A 10,051-nucleotide genomic window follows, 5' to 3' on the forward strand; every position below is an offset into this window, starting at 1 on the left:
TGATTTTATGGGACCATTTCCTGTATCATTTGGTAACAAGTTTATTTTGGTTGCAGTTGATTATATTTCCAAATGGGTAGAGGCACAAGCTCTCCCAACAAATAATGCTAGGGTCATGATTATGTTTTTAAGGAAATTCTTCTCTATATTTGTAACACCGAGGACAATATTAACTGGTAGGGTTACTCATTTCTGCAATGATAAGCTTTTGAAAACCTTGATGAGGTATGGAGTTATACATAGACTAGCTACCACTTATTATCCGTAAACAAGTGGGCAAGTAAAGGAAATGCTTTTGATGGCTCGAGTGACGCTATGACTGCTAAAGAATGGTTGAAAAGGTTGCTTGCTACTTTTGAAGACATGGGCATAAAAGATGAGTTCAAACTAAAGGTAGAAATTATACTTCTGGAGAGCAGAGCAAGGATCTGGTTGGAAACTCTTATGGGTCATTCAAATGTACCATTGACTTGGTCAGACTTTCTGCACGAGTTTGATGAAAATACTACACTCGATTTCATCGTGACCAGAAATGACAAGAGTATATGCGGTTAGTTCAAGGAAACAAGACAGTGACAAAGTATGAAGCAGAGTTAAAGGACCTGGCTAATTTTGTACCTGAAATTGTTGGCGGTAAAGAAGCCCTATGTTCCAAGTTCAAGGCAGGACGGAACCTCAGTATCCGAGAGAAGATGGCAGTTATTGGGAATCAAAGTTTCAAGGAAGTGGTTTAGTTAGCTTTGAGAGCTGAGAAGTTGGTCATTGAAAGTAAACGCCTTCGTGAGAATCTAGCCAAGAGAAGAAACCTAGATTTTTCAAGGGCGTCCAAGCGCAGCAAGAGTAAAAAACACTTCTTCAGGCTTTTCAGGATCTAGTTCAGTTAAACCGTCGTCAGGGTAAGTTGGCAGTCAGAAGGATACTACATTTGTGAGTGGCAGCTTTGGAGGAAAGTCGATCAGAAATGCTCCCAAATGCTGGAACTGCAACGGATTTTATTTTGGTCCATGCCGTGAGCCACGCAGATACTACCAGTGTGGGAACACAGGCCACCTAAAGTCAATATGTCCAGAGTTAGGTCATGGAGCACCGAGGTCAGCACCTCCCCCGGTAGGACAACAGAGTTAGTCCAAGGATGTACCGCCTATTGTACCTGCACTAGTTACCTGAAGCAGATCAGCTTTTGCTAGTAATATTCCACAAGGTAAAACACAACAACCACAAACCTGTTCTCAGACCAAAGTTTTTGCCATGACCAATGAGGAAGCCGAGGACAGACCCAACGTGATTACAAATATTGTATCCATCTTTCAGCATGATGCATATGTTTTGATAGACTCTGGTTCAGAGAGATCTTTTGTTAGCACTGTATTTGTATGTCATGCCGATAGGATTGCTTCTTTTTTAAACTGTGAACTTTTGATCCAAACACCTCTGGGCAAACAAATTATTAGAGAGGTAGTTTTTCAGGGATGTCTTATCAAGGTGAAGGGTATAGACTTTGAGGGAGATTTTATTCCATTGGAGATGCAAGATTTTGAAGCCATACTAGGGATGTATTGGTTAAACAAGCATAAATCTGGCATTGATTGCTTCAGGAAAGAAGTGACCCTTCAAACCTCCAATAGATTTGGTACTGTGTTTGAGAGTGAGAAAAAGGTTCTTTCGAGGTATGTCGTATCTTTTGTGGAAGCAAGGAAACTAGTGCGTAAGGGATGTGAAGTATACCTGGCTCATATAGTGGATACAAGAATTGTTGGACTAAACTTCAAGGATGTCCCTATTGTTCAGGAGTTTGAGGATGTATTTCCTGAGAATTGCCTAGATTACCTCCAGATCGAGAGTTTGAGTTTGCTATTAACTTGTTACTGGGTACTGCTCTAATCTCAATTCCTCCGTATCACATAGCACCAACAGAGCTAAAGGAGTTAAAAGTACAGTTACAGGATTTGGTGGATGAAGGGTTTGTACGCCCAAGTGTGTCACCCTAGGGTGCGCCAGTTCTCTTTGTGAAGAAAAAGGATGGTTCCTTCAGATTGTGTATAGACTACCGGCAGTTGGATAAGGTGACTATCAAGAACAAGTATCCTTTACCCAAAATAGATGATTTGTTTGACTAGTTGCGTGGGGCATGACAAGGTCCCCTTGCGTATATCCCGCAAGTGCACGGGTTTGTCGAAGTAATAATCCCGGATGAGCGGATATCAAATCCACAGGGAGTAGAGAGTAAAAACACTTAATCCGCATCTTAGCTATGTGAAAGATTAATAGTGATAAGTGTGACAATGATTCAATTCTCAAAAGTAAAATCAACAAGTAAGAGAGCACGAGTAAAGGAGGAAGGTAAGGCAATCGATAAAGATGGGGTACCCGGATAATGCTCCACCTAGGACGATCGTTTTAAGTGCAAGAACCCTCTATTATGCTTCCTAATCAATGCAATAGTGAGTTGTGGAAATCCTTCATTACATAGTCCCAAATCTAAGGTCAACCATGCCTAACTCTATACATGTCCCAGAGGAGAGATTAGATAACCTCTCAACCTCGCACTCGCATAGAATTGCAATGAGCTCTAGGGATTCCAAGTGATAAATATATGACTAGCTAAGTGTTGTTTTTTAATGGAGTGTGAATTTCATAGATAGCTTATATTGTTTCCCATTGATACAATATCTAGTCCCTATTGTTGTTATCGGTTGGCAAGTGTTGTGTTTATTTATTCCTTTGTCTAATATAGATGGTTCCTTTACAGGTGAATATATAGAATAATCACACTCACAAAAAAAAAAAAATTGTTAGATTTGATTATTTTTTGTCTTCAATGATAAATTTATCAATATAAATGACTGTGGTCCTTTAATATGACATAGTTGTTGAAGCTTCTACCTTTCTCAGAAGTTATTCTGATAACATCTACTTTAAACCGACATGGTAACAGGGAAAAATAAACTATTTAAGTAATTGATGAAGAAATAAATGAAGTGATTTTTGTTTTTAATTTAATCTAGCCTTCATCAAGGATGGCCAACTCTTCATCTTTGGTTAAGTTGATGAACTCTTCATCATTATTGGACAAAATATAATTACATGCAGAAATATCTTCATTTAAAGGGGTGGACTATGACTAGTTCAATACTTGTACAGTAATATATATCTAGGGACATTAACCCTTGTTCTTTTGATTATTGCTCATGTCTATCATGGTAGTAGAACAAATCATAAAAATCCACAAAAATAAGCAAAGTCCCTTTAGCAAAGTTGGTGAATTTTGGCCAAACTAGTTGCATAAAGCTGGTGACTTTGCCCAAATCTAGTGATTTTGTAAAGGATAATAAGATGCTAAAACTAAAGAAAATTAATTTCAAAAATAAAAAAAACAACACAACACTGCAAACCACAATTACGTTTTCTTATTACTTTGTGGATATATTGCAAACAGGTCTATCATTGGCTAAAATATATTTAGGCCTCGAAATTAAAATCAATGTACTGAACTTAAAATAGGTTTGTTTTTGCCCTTTTTTTGTAGGGTATTAAAACATGTATGTCAGTGAGGAATACATTGTTAGATACCACCATGGAGGGAAACTGGTAAGATTAGGGGCTAAAAAATATGTGAATGGAAAGGTTGATGAGTTTGGTGTGGACCTAGACTAGATATGCTATTGGGATTTGCTAAGGGACATCCAAGTGATGGGTTATGACATTAACAAGATCGTGAATTTGTTTTATATGATTAGGGATGGGACATTGAAACAAATCTCTGATGATAGTGGGATTGTAGGGGTAGCTGAATAGCTAAGAAAATATATTGCAGTGGATGTATATGTTGAATCTACATGTATTAGCCATAGGAGGAGGTTGCCATAAATTTTAAGACGTGGTGTGCAAGAGAAATTTTTTACAAAATTGTTATAAACAAGTGGTTCAAGTGATAGACATAGTAAGACAATGACAGATATGCTTATGACTAACCTAGTGAGTGCAAGTGAGAGCTAAGAGGAGGGCTAGACCAACATAGTGAGGATGAGTGTGGTAAGGAGTAGGACCAGCAGAGTGTTGTTTCAGCTTTAGAGAATGAAATCCAATGTGAGGAACAAGACAAGGATGCAAATCCAGGAAAATTGGTAAATGCTTTAGGGAGTGAAATTCCAGTGAGTAATTTAGGGAGTGAAATCCCAAATGAGTTGCACGCCAATGAGTTAGATCCAGTGGAATTGGTTATTGCTCTAATAAGTGAAATACAAGATGAGGAACATGACAAGGATAGTGAGAATGAGTTTAACAAGGATGAAGAAGAAAGATTAGGTACGGTACCATTTGGAAGGAATGACACAAATGAAGATGCTGAAAAAGAGGAAGCTAGAGAAAAAGTGAGAAAATATGTTAAGTTGAAGAAGAATTTACAGCAAGATTATTAGAATGAAGCTCACAAAAATCTTCCTGAAAATGTAGATGATGATGGCCATGGTGTAATGTGAGGTCTATTTATGAGTTTCGGGAGGTTAGAAGTTATGAGAGTGACTATATTTCATCATCAAATCCAGGAAGCTATGAAGACACTAGTGAAGGATCAGAAATAGAAGATGCATAAAGACACAGGTCCACTAGGAAGATGTATGCCCCCGTTGTTCCTCTGGGGGAGTTTTTTCTTGATCTTAAATTCAAAGATCAAAAACTGTTTAAGAAGAAGCTAGTTGACTTCTCAACCAGGAGAGGCTTTGAATTTAGGTATATTAAGAATGATATAGTCATGGTTAGGGCTATGTGTTTAGGGAAAACTGAAAATGACTAATACTTTGTTCATGGTGTACTATAAAAAAATCATAAACTGTTGAACACTATGTCCCTAACCACTCTTGCTTCCCCGGAACCACCAAGAATAGAAGGATAACAACTCCAGTTATTGCAAAGAGGGTTGGAGACATAATTTTTGCAATGCCTTTCATTAGATCAAGGAATTTGATGACAAAGGTGAGGAAAGAGTTCGGAGTCATCATCATAAGCAAAGTATATAGAGATGCAAAATGTTTGGTCATTAAGAAAATTAAAGAGTAGTTCTTGGAGGACTTTAGGGTTTTAAACAATTATGCTACTGAATTGAAAACTACCAATCCAAGGAGCAATGTGAATGTGGTTTCTGAAAATCTTAAGGCGGATGAATTACCTATTCCATAACATATACATCTATCTAACAGGTGTAAGAGAAAGATTAATTGGTGGGTGTAGAAGGATCATAGGAGTTGATGGGTGCTTCTTGAAGGGATTTTCAAAAGGGTGGTTACTTGTAGCTGTTGGCATTGGTACTGAAAGAGACAATGGAATTATGGACCTGGTACTTTGAGCAATTGAAAGTTGACCTCTCCATTGGAGATGGTTTTGGATGGTCCTTAATCAGTGATATGTAAAAGGTATGTATAACACAATTTATTTATTTATTTTGTTTAATCAGTGACATACAAAAGGCATGCAGAATGCATTATTTATTTATTTATTTATTTTGTTAAATATCCTAGCAAGATTGCATTTAAAATTAACAATTGTCTACTTTGTAGGGTCTAATACATGCAGCTAATGATCTTTTCCCTTTCCTTGAGCATAGGATGTGTGCTAGACACATCTATACAAGGTGTGGGAAAAAACAACATCGCAAGGAGCTCTAGATTGCATTTTGGAATGCTACCAGGTCTACTAGCCAACCACAGATGCAAAAACACTTAGATTAAATGTCCAACATGCATGGAGAGAAAGAGTCTATAAGGATCTATTCGAGAACTGGCTAATTACAGGTTGGTGCCATGGTTTTGTTTTCGATGTAGTTAAGTGTGATGTCATAGACAACAACATGTGTGAGACATTTAATAGGGTAGTTCTAAAATCTAGGAGTAGGCAATTGTAGGGGAGGGGAGGGTGGGGGGTTGCAAGACATGAAGTATATCAAGATAATTTGATCTTGCAGGTGAGAGAGGCTTATGTAGTTGTGCTAGCAAACAATGTTTGTTAATGTGGCAAATGAGATAAATATGGGATTCCCTAGAGGCATGAATTGGCTTTTATTGCTTTCCATGGAGTAGACCCTCTGTAATATATCTCTGAATGGTTCAAAAAAGACACCTACCTAAAAGCCTACCAATCCTTTGTCAATCCAGTGAAGGGCAGAGCATTCTGGCCATCAAGTGTGGAGGGACCAATGTTGCCACCAATGGACAAGAAGATGCTGGAAGGATCTGCAAAGAAGAGGAGAAGGGAGCCATTGGAAAGTAAGGACAAGAGGAAAACAAAGCTATTAATAGCAGGTAGGGTTTTTAAGTGCAAGGTCTGTAATGTGAAGGCCACAACAGAATGACTTGTCCAAAAAGAAAACAAGCAACTATAAGCCTTGCTACAACATTACTTAACTCATTCAAGCCCATAATAATTTTGACGGCCCTAATAATACCATCTTCTTTGTAGGAGGACACTAAATATACATAGGGTGATGCAATTCCACACATAGATTCAGCTAGTCAGACAAGTTATGAAAGGCTATCTGCTCCAAAAGATACACAACTTAAGAATGTAGCTTAACCTAGAAGAAAGACAAAAAATACTTGCAGAGCCTGCTGACATTGCTAATGCTGACACTACTACTGATTTATCTGGCTAGACATGACACCACCATCAAGTTGCACCAAAAGAGAAATCTAAAAGCACAACAACTACACACAAAAGGAAGAAAATGTCAACTGTAGATATTGCTCGGTATATTATACTATAGCTAGTCAAACAAGTCATCAAAGAAAAGATGTACCAAAGGATAAACAACATATTGTTATAAAAAAAAATTACCCATTTCCACAAAAGGTCCTCTACAAATTTTCAAGGTAATAAATAATTATATAATGTGTACAAGATTAAATAAGATGAAGTTTTCCTGAAAAAAGTAGTTTGAGAATCGGTTCATTTTTGTGTTCACGTTATATGAGTGGATATATATATATATATATATAGGGTTCATCATCTAAGAACGTTCGTTGTCAACCGTTGGATTGAAATCCAAAGGTGATCATTATTTGGCTTAATGGTAACCCTATTCTTAGAAATAGTAGCACAATGAAAAGTTTGATGCATAATATTTTGATCTGAACCATATAATCATTTTCAACATAGTAACTCAACAAATTACAACCGTCGAACCTTATTTCAACTAACACCTACAGTTGCAAAATATAAAAACCAACTCTACAGAAGCAACCCACCCATCACCCGCTCCATGCATGTCTCACTCAATCTCTACTAATGTACCCAACTGCCGACGTTTTATGAATGCCCATAGTTGACATATTCTATATATATACCCAACTGCCGATGTTCTATGAATGCCCACAGTTGACGTATTCTATATATATATATATATATATATATATATATATATATATATATATATATATGTATGTATCCACTTCTATATACCTCTCTCTCTCTCTCTCTCTATATATATATATATATTATATACCCATTTGAGCATTTCCTTAGGCTGAACGATGGAAGATTTTTAATGCCACGTGTGTGTGTATGTATATAAATCTTTTTTGCATTTTTTTTTTTTATCTTTTTTCCTTTTTGTTTTTTTTCGTTCTTCGTTGATTGTCGACCGGTTCCCCTTAAATGTTTTGACCATTTTCATAATGGACCCTATGAGAATTGTTTTAGACATCGCTCTACCATTTCACAGGGACAGAATCGATGATTAAAGCTCGTTTCTTTGAGTTTGAGGGTAACCCTCTATCTAAGGTTTGAATTTCTCAAATTAAACCGAGGATTTTCTTGAGGATCTTAGCCTTAGACGAGGGTAGAAGTAACAAAGGACATGAATCCTATGTTATTTCTCTGTTTTGGCCGAGATTTGAAGTGGATTTCATATTGGTATAGTTAGGTTGCGTTTGGTGCTTTACCATGGTAATGTTTCGATGGAATTTGATTGATGGGAAAAAAATTGATGGGAAAGAACCATTCCTTTGTTTGGTATGCATTAAAAAGTTTGATTAAATTAATGTGAAAGTTATATTTTCGTGTTTGGCATTGGAAGATATTCTTGGGAAGCTATTGGCATAATGACATAAATGCCCTTGTGTTATTTTACTTCCACCACTTGTTAATCAATTTTTAATATTAAAATAATAATAATAATATGTTTTAAAATGAACAAAATGTATTTAATATTAAATATTTAAATAAAACATTTTTAAATAATAAATAACAATATGTTTTGGATATTAAAATAATAAATAATGTTATTAAAATAATTATAAAATGTTTTTAATATTAAATAATAATAATTAATAATAATAAAATGTTTTAAATAACAATAATGATGAATAGTAATAAATTAACCTTGTATACACATTAGCAAGGTTACTATAATAAATGGATAGCTAGTTTAGTTAGTGAAAAAACTCTATAATAAGTGGTTTAATATATAAAAAAATAAGTAGAAATATGTTATATTAAGTGAAAATTTAATATAATACGCGGATAGCTAGTTTAGTAAGTGAAAAAACCTATCTAATAAGTGGTTTAATATAATCAAATAAGTAGAAATATGGTATATTAAGTGAAAACTTAATATAATATGTGGATGTTGGTTTAGTAAGTGAAAAAACTCTATAATATGGGGTTCATTCTTATTAGAATGATGCTAAACCTGGCTCTAGAATTAGCAACCCAACCCAGGTGTTAGCATTCAGTAGCCCTGCGGTGGGGTGAACAAATCCTTGTAGTATTCTACTTATCAACAATTTATCAATCAATTTTAATATTAAAATAATAATAAATATTTTAAAACGCATAAATTTTTTTAATATTAAATAATTAAATAAAATAATTTTAAATAATAAATAATAATAAAATAATAATAATTTTTTAAAATGTATAAAGTGTTTTAAATATTAAATAATAATATGTTTTAAATAATAATAAATAATATTTTTTAAAATAAAAAATTTTAAAATAATAATAAAATAATTTTTTAAAAATATTAAATATTTTTATAATATGAAATATTTAAATATTTATGTGTTTGAGAAAAACCTAAAGGGTAGAAGTACTTTTGAAAAAGTTTGAGGGTATTATTGTAAAATTAAATTGCCTGACTTTCCTATCTTACGGGAATCTAACTTTCCCATCATTTTGTGAGGGAATCACTTTTCCTCATTTTAATGGAAATTCTCTCCCATGGCAAAGCTACTTTTCAGCAAAAAATTATGCGAAACATGATAAAGTGAATCCTTTGTGTTACTTTCCAGGGAAAGTTGGGTACTTTCTCATATACCAAACACAACCAAGGTTGGTATAGGGCCAAGGGTTCTTGGAGAACCCTTAGTTATATCTATCCCTATGGGGAGTAGATGAGTAAGGTTAGCTCGTGGGTTTGTTTGGGTTCGTTTAGAGGTCGATTTGGGAACCCTAGCGATTCTATTGTATAATAGGGTCGCATGTTCTATTTATTTTATTTTTGTTGAAAGCTTTTAAATTCTACTTGGTTGTTGGTTGAACTTGTCCCAAGAGGAGACCTTAAGCAAGGGTAAGGAACCAACGGAGGGGCAGTGTCGGATTTGTGGTCATCCATGTATGTGAGTGGGAACAGTTGATATGCATGCTTTACTTGTTTTATACATATTATTCTCTCTCTCTCTCTCTCTCTCTCTCTCTCTCTCACACACACACACACACACACATATCTTATTGGAAAATCTTGGGTTATGACTATTGGTTTCCTTTTTGGTATTTCCCTCAATGGATTGGTTTTGGAAAATACCTATTGATATGAATTGGGTTTTCCGAAGGTTTTCCCGAAAATGGGCATGGAATAGTATATGGTATCTTTGGAAAATGAGTTTTGTTATGTTGATTTATAGGCTATGGGCAAGCAAATGTTTATTTTTTTGTTCGGATCTTTGGACAAGTTATTGGTTTTAGACTTCAAGTTGTATGTTGAAATAGTTTCATTGCATCTTTGAAAAAATTAGTTTGGTTATATTGTGCATAGCCTTCGGGTGGATTATTACATTCGTTT

Source organism: Dioscorea cayenensis, chromosome 17 (genome assembly GCF_009730915.1).
Source record: "Dioscorea cayenensis subsp. rotundata cultivar TDr96_F1 chromosome 17, TDr96_F1_v2_PseudoChromosome.rev07_lg8_w22 25.fasta, whole genome shotgun sequence".
NCBI classification, from domain to species: Eukaryota; Viridiplantae; Streptophyta; class Magnoliopsida; order Dioscoreales; family Dioscoreaceae; genus Dioscorea; species Dioscorea cayenensis.